At 37.0% G+C, this 18,667-nt stretch overlaps 1 protein-coding gene across 1 annotated transcript in view; it reads left to right on the top strand.

The window, feature by feature from the left end:
- The window catches only part of LOC118271157 (N-alpha-acetyltransferase 15, NatA auxiliary subunit), a 95,410-nt gene that overhangs the window by 23,402 nt on the left and 53,341 nt on the right, over positions 1 to 18,667 (top strand). The window lies entirely within an intron of this gene.

Here is an 18,667-nt window from a genome sequence, read left to right as displayed (position 1 = left end):
TGTAGGTATTCTTTGCATAAATACTTTGATTAGCATGTATTACAGAGATGAGGTCAAGTTTAAATTCTTTAGATATTTTGCAACATGATACAAAAGAATCAAATAAAACTGCCGGCATACCTATGACGATATCTTTACGTTTAACACAGCAACTGGTCATTACCGAACTTACATAATTTCCATATCTGTGTTTTGTCTTTATGACTCAGTACGATTTGACAACAAGTTATTTGCCTTACGAGTTTAGATGATCCCTGCAAGCACGATATTATTGTACCAATTCCCCTTTCCCAATCTTCACAATCCCCTATTCCCCAACAACCCTCAAATTCCTAACACCCAAAAGGCCGGCAACGCACCTTGTAACGCCTCTGGTGTTCCAAGTGTCCATGTGCAGCGGCGATTACTTACCATCAGGTGATACGTCTGCTCGTTTACTGGCGTGTTCCATAAAAAAACTTTCAAACTAGAGATTGATTTTGCCCCATATTATCTCTTACGGTTATTTGTTTAGGTTTTCTGCTACAGATGTTCTCAGTTTCGTACGTCACTAACTTGGAATGTAGGATTGGGTTTACCCAGGACTTTCATCCGGTACACCCGTAAGGGATCCAACATTCTTGGAACAAAGGAAAATTAGACAGCTTATAAATAAACTTGTCTATATTTGCACTCCTGCGTGTAAACTTCGGTCAGGGCTATTATTTCAACTGTGGTCAATACTTGATGACGACGGCTATGACTAAGTTCTATTTTCATGTGACATCACATAGGCAGTGTCAAAGGGTATGTCGTCAAGACATGATAAATATATTTTCTCGGAACCAGCAGCATGAATCGTACAATTGGGATGCTATTAATGGCCATAAGCCGTGCCCTTTCCTGGCTATGAAGGATGTGATGTCACATAACTTTGATCGCTTCCTCGTCTCGCTTACCTGAGATGTTAATGCACTTCCTGTTTGCCAAAATATGGACGATGCCTCAACATTAAAGTATATAAAGATAAGCGCATCTTAATGCGTTATTGTTTGTATTATTAAAACACTAACGACCTTGAACCCTGGGCCATTCTGTCTCGGTCAAGCTGCAGCTCTATGTCAAGTCCGAATACAACGTGGAGATCCGCATTTACACCGCGATCATCTAGAGTCGGCGCTCGCTAAGTTGCGCAAGCGCCGACGAGTCATCGACACCGGCGCGTCCTCGGAAGGTCGCGGACGGACCCCGTACGGGACCGTCCACATTACCATAATATCATATAAACCTTATCAGCGTCTTGTATCAGTGTGTTTGCGTCGTTGTGTGTGTGTGCCGGATCTAGCTTTTAAAAAGGTCGTTGGTTCGTTTTTTGTGAAGCTCGGGGTATTCAGGTTTTCCCAGCGCTGGGGGTAGGAAACTACAGTTGTTTAGCTTTTTTTGACCAAGAAGCAGGTCAGAATATTTTAGATCCTGTGCCGAATGGTTCTTGTTTTGTTAAACTCGCTTGTGTAGAGGTTTTGTTGAGCTGTTGTGATATGTGAGGTCGCTGTGCTGTTAACACACTTTGTTGACTGTTATTGATATGGCTTTTTGTAAATAGTGGCGCCAAGTTTAACAAAAATCTCATTAATCCAATAGATATTAAAGTATGACTCTCTTTTATGACCAGTCACTGATTGTTCAGGCGTAGTACAGTTTTATATACTTAATAAATTATTTATATTTACGAGTTGTACCATAGCTCGATAGATGGCGTTCGCCGATTTAAATTCGAGCTATGGTTACGTTACAAGGAATAGTATAAGTCTAGAGAAAATGTCTAAATATAAATGTCTTCGTTCGAGTGTGTGACGTTTTACTTCAACCTCTTTGGCGACAGTGGCGCCAACCCAAACATAAGGTCCTTCGAGCCGGATAGTATAGTAATAGTACAGTGAAAAGTGCCGGAATTCGAAATTGTAGTGGAGGAATTCTGAACCAACGGTCGTCGAAGAGGAAGAAAACCGAGCGGAGTCCAAGGAGAGCTGAGCAAGGAGTTGTGTAAAGTGAGATAGTGTTTGTGAAGTGGCCATAAAAACTGTGAGTACATTGCCTTATTTAAACGTCCCAAGTGCTAGTCAGTTCATGGACTTAGAAAAAAGTTAGGACTTAGAAAATTCAGAAGAAAGTTCAGGACTTAGAATAATTTAGAAGAAATTACTTGGGACTTAGAATAATTTCCAAAAAAGTGAAGAGACCCCGAATCTATGCCCGATTTTGCCTAGAACAGTCAAAGACTTAGAAAAATTCAGCTTGTTAAAGACATAGAAAAATTCCATTAGTCCAGACTTAAAAAGGTTTCATTACCTATAAGAAAAAGTTCGGATACTTTGTCTACAACCATGGAGGCTAAGTTGAGATTGTTAGACGACCTCAAAAGTCGTATTGACAAAGGATACGTCAATTTTAAAAAGTCACCGAAAGACAGAATCAATCAGGCATACATTGACTCGAGGTTGGAAATACTAGAAAATCAATATCAACAATTTGTACAAAAACACGATGAACTTTTGGAAAATTATACAGAAAAGGAATTGAGCTCTACCAGTTACATAAAAGACGATGTTTTTGAGGATGTTATGGACACTTTTATAACATATAAAGTAGATTTAAAAAATGCCTTACCTAAATCTAAGACTGTTCAACGTTTACATTACTTAAGGTCACAGTTGACAGGTGAAGCAGCACAACTCATAAAACACATACCTATTACACATGCTAATTATAAGAAATGTTGGTCTATGCTAGACAGCCGGTATAATAATAAGAGATTTTTAGCTAATAGTATTCTCAGGCGTTTACTTAGCCAAAATCAAATGACGGGTGAGTCGTCGGTTGCACTCAAGGAACTTTTAGATACAACAACCGATTGCTTGCACGAATTATCAAGTCTAGGGGTTAAGGTAGACGCCTGGGACATTATTATTATTTATTTAATTAGCTCCAAGTTGGACGCGGAGACTCGGAAGCAATGGGAATTGCAGGTAAGTGAATCTTGTGAGGATCTTCCTACCTTCCAAGATTTTCAAGACTTCTTAGACAAACGTTTTCGAGCCTTGGAATTTGTAGAGCCACAAAGTAGCAAGTCTAAAGGTACCTCTAAAACGTTTCATGTAATTTCAAAGATATCCTGCCCTCATTGTTCCGAAGAACATCTCTTATGTTATTGCAAGAAGTTTGCTCAGAACTCCGTAGAACAACGGCGTAACATTATAAAATCACGGGGTTTGTGTTTCAATTGCCTTCGCTCAAGTCATATAAGTATTAATTGTCGTGCAAATACCAAATGCAGGATTTGTAAAAAAAGACATCACACACTCTTGCATCAGAAATCGGATTCAGGTACGGAGAAACGTTCCTCCGCATCTCCGATTAAACTGAAACCACCGGACGAGGCCACGGCTGAACCTCATATAACAACCCATCATACTCGAAACATTCATAGTCAGGTCGTACTGGCTACAGCCCGTGTTCAGGCAAGGTCGAGTAATGGACATTCAAAAGCTTTGAGAGCCTTGTTAGACCAGGGTTCTCAAGCTTCATTTATAACAGAATGTGCGGTTCAGAAACTCAGGTTAAAAAAAATAGCAGTTAAAACCACTATTTCAGGTGTAGGTGGAAGTCAGGGCAATCTGACATCCAAATTTATGGTTAGGGTAAATATTCAATCTATGCAGGATCCTAACTTCACCTTTGAAACGAAAGCTTATGTGCTTAAGAAGATAAATGCAATTTTACCTGAAAGGAAATTTACATTAGTGGATTGGCCAGACCTAGGAAATATTACGTTAGCTGATCCAAATTTTAATAGGCCTAACAAAATTGACATTTTGTTAGGGTCGGGAGCCTATGCCAAACTCTTAAAAAATGGCTTAATTAAGGACCCTACGGGTAAAATAATGGCTCAAGATACTTACCTCGGCTGGATCATATCTGGAGAGGTCAGTAATTCAAATAGTGAGACATCATAATTTAGTTAACATGCACGCTAAGGTCGAAGAAAATAGTATTCATAAAAAGTTTCAGGAAATTAAGGCAGGGTATTAATGCTCTGATATTTTAATCATTCGTCCTGAAGAACATCAATCATCTAGTTGAACTTACCTGACTTCACATGAGGAACATAAAATTAGGCTTGATAATGGAAGTGATCTGGAAATAAAAGATAAACTAAAATTCTAGGACTTACCTTGAATCACAAATCCATTCCATTACAAGATTTACTTACCTCGCAGTAGTCACAGCTATCACTGATCCAACTGAAACTACTAAAATTAATACAGTCCACTGCAATACAACGTTTGTAGTATCTGCTAGGTTTGGCTGCATATTACTTCACTTACCGCTCAAATCTTCTAAATCAATTTAGATTGCGATGAAGAGTTGTATGAAGATCTAGGTACATAGTAGCAGTCTTATTATAGTAGGTTACAAACCTAAGTTATTTACATGGTAGTAGTAGATGAAGAGGATCGGGTTCACTGTAATTTGTCACTTTCAAAATAAAGGTGTCTCCAATATAACATATTTAATTATACTTACTAGGATTGGAGTCATGATGTGTCATAGTTTTAGGTATTAGATTGTAGAGGTAGTTAGAGTTTGTTTTATATTATTACTTTTATTTTTAGGAAATGACTTTAAAGGAAATTATTACTTTCGTGGATGGCTTCGACAGGCGTGCTGGCTCAGAGGTTTATCACCCAGGGCGATGAACAACATTCATTGTAGAATAGGACCTCTAAAATTATAGAAGGTAATCCAGCCTCACTCTCTAGTTTAGGACCTCACTTCTTGAGGTATGATACCAAAATCATATTTGGTAAGCGTACTACCTTTGTAGGTACATCAGAGTTTAGTGTAAGCACTTCTGGTGTAAATTCATTGACTTCAGGACATTTCTGTGATAGTCAACCATAGGTAGTACCATATTAATTAACAACTTAGGTGGCTTGAGACGTTGGCAATTGGCACAAGGAATGATTTAATATTGATACAAACACTGGTCTCGGGAGTATTTGACAATGTTCTTGCAAAGACATAAGTGGGCTAACAATAGAATGTAAGGGCTCCCGAGTTAAACGTCCAGCTTGGAAATTTTGTGTTTTAACCAATGTCAATTAATTAATTTGTTAGACTTATACTTTTTTCTACGTCTTTATATTTTAGTCATTTAAGAACCAAACACCAAGAACTGTAGTAGATTATAATAGTTAGTAATTAATTCTTAATTTTATTTGTTTTAAGGACTATAAGTCCTTGGTGGGCGGTATGTTCAGGCGTAGTACAGTTTTATATACTTAATAAATTATTTATATTTACGAGTTGTACCATAGCTCGATAGATGGCGTTCGCCGATTTAAATTCGAGCTATGGTTACGTTACAAGGAATAGTATAAGTCTAGAGAAAATGTCTAAATATATTTGTCTTCGTTCGAGTGTGTGACGTTTTACTTCAACCTCTTTTAGCGACAGTGGCGCCAACCCAAACACTGATGGAATTTGGAATTTGGATAATCCCAACACAGAAATAAAATATGGTATTCGTTGTGAAAAAAGATGATAGCTACTTACGTGTGGCGTTAATTGATACAACAAACTATTGCCAAATCGTATGTGTCATTATTTAAACTTTAGTTTTGGTCACTTCGGTTTGGTCATGGTAGTGCGCACCGGAAACTACAGCACGATTAACTAATTTTCCATTCTTTTTTAAGCACTGTGTCAACTGTTATTAATACTCAGAGTATGTGGTGTTGTCGCAAATTGTAAAATATGTAGCTTAAGTTACACGGTGGTCAAAATAAGTTACGTCGAAGTTATTGTGTGGAATTCTATCGATTCACCAGCGCGAGCGCCGCGACTTGGGAGCGATTCGCGATGGTCGTTTGTTATTTTCATTATGTTTTTTTTTTCTCGGAATCGTGTTTAGGTGGTGTCGCCGCGGCGCGTCCGTACCACATTCCGCGACACCGAGGCGCTTGCCGGCTCTGACCGTTTGACCACTTCATAACTCTAAGGACCCTACCACTGGTTCGATTCGAGATTATCTCACATTTTGTTTAAGCGCCACATTTCGTACGCTACTCACGTTCCATTTATAGTTTTCGTGATTCACTCTGAGTAACTGTATTTTGATCGAATGAACAGCTGTAGTTTTATGTCTTTGAAGAAGATATGAAACTTGACGATATTCCTGAACCACCGCCAATTTCACTTGCCCACGAATTAGTCACCGTTTCCCGTTTTCTCGGATAAATGATTACGCTGTCTGTATCGCCAGGTAGATCTCTTCATTAAGATGTTATAAGCTCCGCTTCATTAAGATGTTATAAGCATCTATGAGCGAATTAATTTTCCAAAGATAAATATATGTGCTTACGTCGAAACAGTTTATTTTCCATTTGCATTCGTTGCGAATACGAATGAAGAAAGTTTGTACAGAAAGAAGCTCAATATGTTAGCAGTGAAGCCTCTCTGCTTCATTTCATTACTTGCGTGGTGGTTATTTTTTCTTTAGTTATTGGTAGACAGTGGTAACATTTTGGTAGATAATTTTATTGGAACTGGAACTTTTATTTTGGAATGCTACTTTACCATTTAAGTTCGTGAGACAATAGTAAAACGCGAACATCGACGGAGGCGCCGGCGATCTCGCGCCCGCCAAAATTTGGCTCCGCGCGTCCGCTTAAATTATGTAATCGAATATTCATGATGCCTTTTTTGGGTGCATTGCTTTTTTATACCACAGCTAGATATATTCCACGGTCCCGTTTGCGGTTTTTCGTATTATTTGGTACTTAAACATTGATTTATTGCTATTTGTATTAGTTACCAAGTGGATCTTACTTCTAGTAATTGTCATTAAACATTTTGGCTTATGTTTTTCCCATCAATCTACAAGGAACACGTGTTTATCTCTTGTATTTATGCAATTCACGTGTTAATTGAATATATGATAAATGATTTTAAAGGAAGAGCTTCACTATATCAAAATGTTGCTCGCCGTTAATTTATCAAAGCGCGAAGTTCTTATATGAAGTAAGTTATACTTTTTGTAATCGATCAATCGTAGTTTAATCGATAAACAGAATCGATTTTGCGTATCTATAGCACCTAGTTATTATTGGTAATAGGCTCTTTAGTTACATAAAGTTATTTCCGTTATTTCGTTTCGGAGACTACATGTTGGTTGTAGATTAATATTTTAGATAAGTATCTGACTGGGCCAATTTGTTTTTAGTTTTGTTGCTGTTCAATGTTCTAGTTATGAGTAGACGAGCTTTTTATGTTTTTTTTTAGACGATATTTTATTTAATTACTATTTTATACGCTTATGATTGCCACAACAAGTAAGTAATTTCAATATTAATTGGTTAACCAGGTTTAATATTATTTTGTGTTGTTATGTTTATCATACGAAAAACTTATGTTTGGCACATAATATATGCGGCAGATCTATAAAATTATTCCGTGACGTCTGCTGATCCATTAATTTTATTTGAACTTGTTATTTTTTAGCGAACACATAAATATGTATTTAAAGACTTATATGGACGTTATTGAAATAGTTGGAATTCTTGTGTTTTGACGCAAATAAATTAGTATAGTATTATACTCGCGGATTCTTAGATATGTGAAATACCCAAGTAACTGTGGATCGCGATAATTAATTGACAACAGGGCAGTAAATTCCTTTAGGCGCCAAATTATAAATACAGTCATAAAATAGCAGTCATATGGTATTTTGATAATGACAAATAGTATGTTATTAATTTTTATCCTTTGAATATTTTCAAACGTATTTAACGAGTCAATCTTAGCCTAGAGTAATAGGACGTCATTACTGATCCATTAAAATTAAAATGTTCAATTATTTCGTATAGATCTCATCTTATGCGAAGTGTTAATTATTATCAACTAGCTGTGCCCGCGACTTCGTCCGCGTGGAATAGTTATATTTTAGGCATTATATTTATTTTTGCAAACAACTTTTTCAGCTTCATAAATTATAGCTGTTACCCACGGTTAATTTGTGCATTGAAAATTCGTGATAGCACTGGATTATGATTATAAGGAACAATCCACACTCATTTCTATACTATATGTGTTTCCACTGTTTTCCGGAAACCTGCGTTGCGTTGCGTTAGGTTGGGTAACCGCCACCCCGGTTTGTGTTTCAGAAATAAAATTCCTAAGGTACTTTTTAGATGGGCTCGCTACAAACGCGTTATAGCACTGGTAAGTAAAGAGTGGCTTGGGAGTCGTCACGGCGTCCTCACCTACCGCCTGACGCAGGTACTTACGGGACACGGAAGTTTCGGTTGGTACCTGTTTCGAATTCGGCGGGAGGAAACACCCGGGCGTTTCGTCTGGGTGTGAATGGCGACAGTAACCTCTCACGTCCGGCTCTAGTTCAGGCCAAGGTGCGGAGCGAGGGGGAAAGGGACGCCGTCTCCCCCTTCTGCGAAGCAGTCATCCTAGCTAAGGAGGAGGCGGAGCGCGTGAGGGAACGATCCTCATCACGCCCCAGCCGCCGCAGAAGACACTCCGGACGTCGAGGATCGCGTGACGATCCCCGGCCACCGTAAGCGCGGGTCTGCGGACGGCGAGTAAGAGTAGCTCGCCGCCCGATCAAAACCAGACCCGTGCGTACCGTGCGTCGCGTTCTGTGCGCGCCTCAAAGAGCCAGGCCACTACACATTGGACCCAATAGGGCTGATGCCCGATCCGGTGCTGCAGACAACGTAAAAGATTACCGGGGCCCCGGCTCAAATCAGAACGGGGTGATTTTTACACTCCTTCTCGCTTCACCCAAGGCAGGAGTAGCCAACGGATGATTTTCACCCCTCAAAAAAAAAGAGTACTTTCTAGAACAAATGTTTTCTTTCATACATGGTGACGCAAGGTTATGAAATCCTTAAGGACCATATTTTTATACCCTATCATATTTTTATGACAATAAATTGAAGAATTTTAATTTTTTGTTCGTCAAATGCCTCAGCCGATATTATTGCACTATACGTAGAATCTGGTTGTACTTTGTTAGACAACCACAATAAAATGTGGGCGTGTGGTAAACCGCTTTTTTGCCATTCTACGCTGTAAACAAACGCTTTCGATGGTCAATGATCAAAAAATGTTTTACTTCGTTAGTAAGACTATAATTTTTTTGAGTATAGTTACACCAGGCTCCGCGTCGTTCGCAAACAATGCCTCTCCTCCTGGCAGCGTCGTGTTTCGCACATCATGCGGCGCGGGTGAATTTTATATCGGAGTTATTTTAAAATTGTAATATCTTCTAAGATGTTTATTGAAGTTTAGTGATGTCAATGACAATTTTGTTCACAATTAAATACTCTTAATGAACAACACATTTATTTCGATAAAGATTAATATTTTTTCGTTAATACAACTCTTAACAAATAATGCATTAATTTCGACCCAGTTTAATTACCATAAAAACGATTCTAGTAAGTTAATCCTAAAAGATAGACATATACTGTCGCGGACTTTTTTTTAGATCAGTTTAAGAGGAATAATTCTTTCATACATATAATTTTCGTATCTTGAACCATTTTCGCAGCGCACGCAACGGAAGCCCTCAAGAATTAATAATTTCCCCCGTTTTGTCCACATTTTGCTTTATTTCTGCGCTCCTAATAGTTATAGCGTGATGTTTTATAGCCTATAACCTTCCTCGATAAATGGACTATCCAACACAAAAAGAATCATTCAAATCGGACCAGTAGTTCCGGAGATTAGCGCGTTCAAACAAACAAACAAACAAACAAACAATCAAACAAACTCTTCAGCTTTATAATATTAGTATAGATTAACCAATTACAGATAAACTTCACATTGAACCCATTCGATGTTTATTTAGGAATCTTTAATTCTATTGTTTCTTATTTTCTCATGGTATTTCGCAATGAAAGCCTTGTTCCAATTAGTCCCTCTGATATTTAGCACGTTTCAAGTGTTAGCACCCGTTGCAACTCGCGATTTTATTATGCAAGTTCAATTTACACCTTTGAAAATTTTAAATGGACCCTTCGATGCGTAATATTTCTCACATCCAAATTGGGAGGTGCCTTATTATAATTTCGAGAGGTCTTTAAGCTTAACAGATATTTTTTTGAACATCCTGGTTCAAAAATAAACACCGTTTTGGTTTTTTTTTTTGGTTTTAATTTATGTAGTGATGGCGCTTACGATTACCCTAATTTAATATGTTAATCACATTGAGAGTGATGTTGTTAAGTGTGTGATAAATATGATAACGATGTGATAATTGCTTAATAGGCTATGTGTCTTCCGTTCGTAAAGGTTACTCGACACCGATCGATTACCAAATATTAGTCTTTTTTAGCCCTTGTCAAAGGTGTGGAGGTTCGACTTTCATCAGTTTTTATTTTAATCCTTCCTCCACTACACTCTGTTGACTCTATTGGTACAGTTACTTGTATTTCTAGTGCTTAAAATAATATAGCAACTAATCTACTGCACAAAAACACCAAATACAAATCTAACAGACACAAAACATTAAAAAGCGGGCTATTGACAAGAAATCTGTAATTTTTATAAAAATAACTAGCTTCCGCCAATGACTTCGTTCGCGTTCTTGTGGGTTAACTTGGCTGTCAAAGTGTGCAACTAATTAAAGAAGTGCATACCAGGATATAAAAGAAACCCTCATTAAAATATTTAGGCACTGCCAACGTTTTGAAATGCATTTTTCAAGTCAACACAACGGTTTGTGTTGCAAGCTCTGAATGCTTGGTTGGTTGCTTGCCCAACACAGTACAAAATATAAAATTAATTTGCTATATCACCTATATTTTTATGGTCAAAGGTCGTTGTTCCACATCCAAGTTTCTAGGTGAATACACCTGTCGAGATACCGTTTTGATTGATTTCTAACATTTACCTATACAAAGTTATCAATATGATAAATTCTATTAATATTTTTCTATTCAATCAATTTGTCTTTCTTGTATTTCTCATACACGATCTTTGTCTAAAGCGACTTGGTCTACTTAGTCGAAAATGTTTACGGAATCACGTTATAGCCTAAGGACAATTCCGAAGTCCTTGATATCAATCTCACATTACTTGTTAAGCTAGAAATATTATTTCTGCCTTCTTTTTTGAGGGGGAAATTCATCCAATGACTTTCCTGCCTTCGGTGAAGCGAGAGTGTCAGACTCTTACTGACTAAAAACCACCCCGTGACTACGTTTGTTTCGAGCTGGAGTCTCGGTAATCCGCAGCAGCTCAGGCAGAGTTGTGTTCTGTCTCTTTAAGGATATATCCTGGCTAATTTGTGGATTTCACCATCATCTTAGATTAATATCTATACAATGTCATCAATTTACTCTTTAGGCTATACATTCTTGAAGATATACCTAACTAACCAAAAATGTTTATGACCTCACCAATTAAATACCAATTTAGTAATTTTTCACACACGATTTATATTATCATGCGAACAGGTCTAGTATTATAATGGGTGTCTAATAAAATCAGACCATTTTTTGCGCTATTTTTGGGACAGGTGTGTTTGTTACATAAGAGCTCTTGTTATGACATTTTGCACACAAGGTATTAGCATCTGGTTGGTTTTTATATGATATCCGTTCCCAGCGGCGGATTAAATGTAGAGAGCGCACTAGGCAAGCACTTCACAAGCGCCCCTAATTCTTTTTGGAGCTGCCACCACTCTATCCGCGTTTGGGCACGCGCGTCTCGCGGCACCTCCTGTAACCTGGTGCCCTAAGCACTTACCTAGTTTGCTTCAGGGATAATATCAAACTGAAGTCAAACCATACTGCTAAAACTGCAAGTCTGTGTTCATTTCTTGTGTTGTACAGATATCATGTTATTGCTATCAAATTGCCCACATATCCAGATTTCCTTCCCACTGCAAACAATATAGTTTTGGATTCGAAAATTTCATTACTTTCAGGCTTGGTGGTCCGTTCGTGACCTGAGCAGGCCACCCAGACTTTATAGGGTACCTATATTTATGTTTCTTTATATTTTGATAACGAAATGTATACAAGTAAACGCTAGGGGCTACGATTAGTTTTTAAAATAGATATGCAGTTAGTGCTGCTGCAATAGTAATTTATATGTTTCAACACAAAAACTTGCAACCAATAGTCCATAAAAGGTACCTAGAGTTGAAATTATAGATTTTTACTGATCTAATCGAGTAACCTAGCTTTTAAGTACCGTTCGATAATCCAATTAAGACGTTGTTGCTTATCAACAATCATTTGTGTGCAATGGGCAATCTAAACTGTGCTGTTATCATTAACAGTTACTCTGATTTTAACATTGCATTCTAACAACCGTATATGCTACCTACTGTTACCGTAAAACACGGCAATTGCCGTAGCAATGTTAACACTGATGCTGCCCAATAGTTTAGACATAGACACAAACATTCGACGTGATAATTATCTTATATCCGTAATGGTGAATTCTAGAAAAATATTTTACTACATTTCCATATCTATTTATAACGATCTCATGTGATCCACTTAAAGAATTTTGATCTTAAGCGACAATCCGGGTCGGATGCGACATTTAAGTCGTAAGTGATTAATGGTTTGGACAATAAAATTTTTAACTTACTCTACCTGCCTTTTGTCATTTAAACAGGTCGCTATTAAATTATTTATATCTGGGTATCTTGCAATCAGTAACTTTTGCCATGCGTATCTTTTTTTTTGACGTTACAGCTTTTCATTAGATGCCTATGTTTATTTATACCGTGCATTGTGGTAACAAAATTGGAAGGTTACGGGAAAAATGGTTGAAATATAAACAATGAACTTTTAAGAAGTAGGTATGTATGTATATCAGGTATTTATGATGAGTAAAAACTTATACGGATGCGGCGGATGTGCGAAGAATTGAAGATGTTGTTTAGATTTAATCCAAAGCGAGTCGTCATAAATCCTTAAAATGTAACAAACTGAGTAATAAAGCATGTGAATCCCATTGTCCTTCTCACCTTACAGAGTTTGCCCTTGCGAATTGTTCATAACGGCTCATAAAAGACCAAGGTCGTCGCACTGTCGAGATTGCGGATTTGGACGCCGCGGCTCGCGGTCCATATAACGTATAAAATGCAAACGACTGGGTTTCACGCGGATCCCGGCCGCCGCGGCGCGACACTACGCTGGCGCCTTTTTCTTGTTTTTTTTTTTTCATCGAACATTAATTTATGGCGTCGGCGGTCGCCATAAGCTGCCAGTATTACGCGTATTTGGGAGTATTATAAAAATTTTACTACTTTTTTCCTCGCTGTTACGGTGCCGGAGATAAGCTTGCATTCCTGAGACGGTTTCGCCTGTTGCTGGGCCCCAATATGCAAATGCATTGTTATACATTTGCCTTTTTCGAGGTTAAGTGTATCACATAAAAATCTTTACGCCCTATTCAAAATACAGATTTGAGACAATTTTTCATTTTATTAGCATTCGTAATAGCATTGCGTAAATCTGGCTTTAAATATTGCGGAAATGTAAACAAGGGGACAATGACAAAAGAGTTTTTTATGCAGTTGCCACTGAATAGCGAGCTTATTACGCAACGGATGCGAGACGAGCTAGGTTCCCGCGGACGTAACTCTTATGTAGAAAGTGGTATGCTCGTGGAAAATACTTGTCGCTCTAAAGGGAAAGGGATCAATTTTAGCTCCCTAAGTAGCTCAAAGCATCCGCTGCTCGCGTCTAAACTGTTAAAACATTACTATTTTAATTGGCGACATGTAACGGCGCCTTTATATGGAGCTCTTTATACGACCAGTTCGCTTCGTGTAGCTGTACATTTTATCCGTTTAGCTGGTTGATCTCGTAATTATTGTTTCAATGTAAACACTAATTAAAGACGAAATGGGCATGTGTAATTGCATTTGTATTTAAGGAAAAAGTTATTTATAGGTATGAACTGGTTTTCCAGTTTTTCTATCTCAAACTATATAATTTTGGTTTTCCTTGTTAGTTCCTAAAAGTATTGAGGAAAATCAAAAATTATGAATTTGAATTTACTTGAAATTTTAGTTTTTGCGATGTATCTGTCTTGTTACTGAATTGACTTAAAACATCTTCGAATTACACTGTGGGCGGCAATAACAGACGGGTCGGACAAAAAAAATGATTGCCATAATAAACACTGCCCATCAGATAATCACTGCTCAAATATAATATTTGAAATTACCTCACAATAGCGTCATTAAAAACCGTTATTTTCCTTTAAAAAACTTCGTGAGTATATCCTTTTAAGCATGTTAAAAAAATAAATATTTGTTCTTTTACTTAGTCATTATTTGCGAATGCATTAAATCACTTTGTTGTATTGTAACTGTGTACTCGACCATCGAACAACTGGTTAACTATAACCGTATCGGTTTACGCAACCACAAGTCACGTTAAACACAAGTCCGTAATATATGGAAACGTGCTAGTGATCTGCCGACCCGCCGACCTCATCTCAAGTTTACGGTCACGTGACCAGTTTTACTAATAAACTACATATTTATAAATACGTGGAAATCACTAGCCGTGACTAAAGTTGCATTACTGTCTGTACAGATCACTCATTCAATGACATTGTGGCACTCTATTGTACAGTTCTTGTTAGTTATCTTAACTCCGTCTTGTTAATTGGCTTATTAATATCATTAGCCAATTTTATAGCCATTTTATTATGTCACCGTGACGTAATTCGTCAATCAACCCCGTCACAAACAAAATATTTGAAAAGGTCACAACCGAAACATCACAGTAACACGCTTTACAAGTTTATTACAAATTATCTCAGTCGGGGTCTCGTTAACGAACATATCAATAATTAAGCTTCTTGTTATTGTTTTTATTATGTTAATATACGGCGACATTGACATTGATCTTATGTGTAAATCAAAAGGTCGGCCGATGTACGAATCTGTTATGTTAATGAGAAAGGCGATTCGACGAAAAGTCGGCGCGCTAGTGGTCATCTCCGCATTCCGACCGAGGACATGCGCATACGACGATACAAGTATACGACCCGCAGCGGAATTCCCATCAAACTCGACTTACACCAGAATAATAATCCCACACAATGTAGGCTAAGAGATAGCCACCATTTCACGAACCAGTTGAGTGGATTTGAATGTCCATAAGATTACGAAATCAGATTACCGATTATATCGATGTTTATTTATTGCTGCGGAATTGGAACTAAAACAATTCATTCATGTAAAAAATAATGATTTGTTTTCATACCAATTTATCATAATAAGAGAATAAGTATAATAAGGTCGACACAATATGTACCTACTATCTACAGGTAGAGAATACAATCCCGAGCATGTTTTTCAATCCCGGGATTACGGGATTTTAAATGTGTAATCCCGGGATCCCGGGGCTATCCCGGGATTAGACTTTGTGGTTTCTAATTGGGCTCAAATGAAAACAGAACTTGAGTTATTTAAAAAAAATGATTTTAATATCGTTGCACAATCTACAGGTCTAAGCAAGAAATTTAAAAGACGATCTTGATAACCATACTCAAGTCCACCTGAAAGAGGTATTTTTTATGGCTACTACTTGATAGCCGGCGCCAACAAATGAAATCGTGGCCGTTATGGATTTAGTCAGAGACATTATGTGTGTCCATGGACGAGATTAATGTCCAAAGATTATAAACAAGTCGTTATACTTCTAGTTATGGCTCCGGCAAACCGACTTCTGTATTAGCATAACCGAACAAAATCGAAATTAGTAGCGGTTAACGCGGCGACAGACTCATCAATATTTTAATGGATGTTTACCACACCGACGCTCATTGTTTTTTCGTAATTAATATAAAAAATTACGAATTTAGTAAAACAGCAAATCATACCTAGTCGTAAAAAGTTAATGACAATAAAATACTGGTCCAAAGACACTGAAGGTGCGATCGAAGGAATAAACAAACTCCTACGCGGTCTGCTGTGTGGGGTCCGATAAAAAATAGCAGACAAAATCGGATCATGACCTTTGAATGTTCTACAGCCTTTTGTGGAGAACCTCGACACTTAATTAGTCTAACAATACTCTTTTAAATACGAATTTAGAGCTATTATAATTTCAGCAAATTAACCATTAGTCACAGTGGACAAATTTGGCACTCCACAATTTCTGCGTTTCGCCAATGAATTATGAGAAACGTGGATACTCTGAATCAAAATAAACGTGATACCACCACAATTAAAATGGCTGCCAATTCGTCAGCTTATTAAAATATATTTTGTAAATAAACGACTGAATACGAAACACTTCCAGTGTTCTTGAGTACTGGTAATATTAATATAATGATGAGTAATTCCATGAAGATGTAAATACGATAGTCATTGCAAGCTCCGGCTGTTTCTTGTACTTGGTTTCTAATTACCATAATGGCATATAATCATAGTGTCAAGGACGATTTCCTCTGTCACCTTGTAGACAAATAGATCTAGATCATAAGCGCGGGAGTTCACTTTCGATAGCCATTGTGTGCTTAATGAAAATTGTCTTGTTTTTCTTGTCTAATCACGAATCTATTTGAATTAATGAGAACTTGCGAGTGAAATGCCCAGCTTCTGCAGATATAGGTTGACTAGAAGAAACATAATGAGATTTTACAAATTCAATTTTATTGCAGTTTCATCACGAAAGTCTGTCGCATGTCTCAATATTTGTTCTTATTAGTATACCGATTTGGATACGCAAATGATCATTTAAGATTGTGCGCTTTCCTTACACAACGTGCTCGTAAGTGACCTAATTTACTTAGTTAAACAACATACGAACTTATGTAACGAATACAAACTCAAATCGTTTTATGTAACCGTATAATTGAATTAAAAGACTTCTTCCATTGCATTTACATCTCTGCTTTCACACGGGAAGAGAATAGCAAGCCCAGAGACAATGACGCGGCCTAGACACTGACAATAAGATGATAACCCGAGCACTTTCCACTTTCCCGCGCCTTCCCACAAGATGGCCGCCGCATGAAAATGCGACGCCATGTGTGCAACTAATTTGTCCCCAGGAAATGTATGTAAAAACAACCATAAAATAATAACAATGAAAATTCAGTTATTGTTTAGTTTTATGAAACTTACTGGTATAAATCAATTTAAATGGTGGGAACGCTGCATTTTAGTTTTAACCTAATTCTTTCTCACCTGATTCTTACTTCGGTATAAGATCCATCTGTTTTTGTACCGTATACTATTAGGATTTAATATATACAGAAAATGTAATTAAGTATAAATATAATCGGTTTCTCTTAAAATAGACGGAAACTTGTTTTGTACAAAAATATTAAAATTACGGATTGTGATTAATTATTATTATCTTGTTCTGTGTTATTTTGTAAATAACAAATATATATCGAGAACTCTCCTATATTATTTATATCGTATATTCGATATTAGTTCTCGATACATTTGTTGAATCACCGTTTCTAATCTGTCACTGACTGTCCAAGTTGAATTGATTCAGCGGATATGAGTTTCAGTGTTTACAACCAATTAAATAGTCGTGCATGTCCTGTATATTGTCGTTGAATGGCTTCAGGAAACATGAGCTCAATCTTTCAAGATAACCCACTTAGCTTCCTTTTGAACTAGTTGTCGAGAGCAATGCAATCATCCTGTGATAATTAGTCCACATTATAGTTCTACTTTTTTTTTTGCGGTCTGTAGTTGGCCCCACTGTAGCTTTTAGTCCTTTGCATGTTAAACGCTTTCTTAATTAAATTTGATCCTGTTTTCGTTTAGAAACATTCTTATAAGTCCCCATCCTAAATGTTGTTATTTTTTATATAAGGCAGATTAATGAAGACTTATTACTTACTTTCAATCGAATTGTATTATATTGACCCGCAGTATCATACATAACAGCTCTTGTGTAGGTGCTGCATTGTGTTCACATTCGCAAGATGCCTTTGTTGTAAAGAACAGGTTAACTAACCAATACCTTATTAAACCTGCTCGCAATAAAATTATCATTCAAAGACAGCACATGACATATTGATCCTTTACTTGGAATCCCCAGTTTGTTTACATTTTAATTGAAAACGCCGTTTCCATAGAAGATAAATGCGAAATTTATTTTTCGACTGGCGCCAACTACCAGTTTTTTTAGCTATTTCTTGTTAAAAATCCAAATTTTGTCGCCTACATTATCTGTTAATGATTTATTTAACTTAACACTGCATTTTGTCTTTTGCATTATTTTCTTGACTCTATCAAAAATCGATATAAAGTTTTAATATGGTAGCTTCCATACGACGCCGGTTTTTTTTTCTTAATTTATTAGCCACATTTAAAACGAATAGCAGATCATAATGACACATTATTAATCTGATTAAATTGACATACGGACCTTTGTATTTTAAAAATGTAAATGTGGCGCCGTCTAGCACGTTTTGGAAGTAATTTTGAGCATATTAATGTAAGTTATAAGTATGCGCGTTAAAAATAGATTCATAACAATTTCGATGTTTTTATTAGAAGGTGTTTTGCCATAATTCTGATAAGAAATTTTCCATGTTTTTGTATTTTAAATGACTCGCGAGGTGGACAACATTTTAATGTCAAAATATCATTAATGAG

Source organism: Spodoptera frugiperda, chromosome 9, assembly GCF_023101765.2.
Source record: "Spodoptera frugiperda isolate SF20-4 chromosome 9, AGI-APGP_CSIRO_Sfru_2.0, whole genome shotgun sequence".
Classification (NCBI taxonomy): Eukaryota; Metazoa; Arthropoda; class Insecta; order Lepidoptera; family Noctuidae; genus Spodoptera; species Spodoptera frugiperda.
The sequence above is the reverse complement of the archived record's forward strand: the minus strand, read 5'-3'. Positions and strand labels throughout refer to the sequence as shown.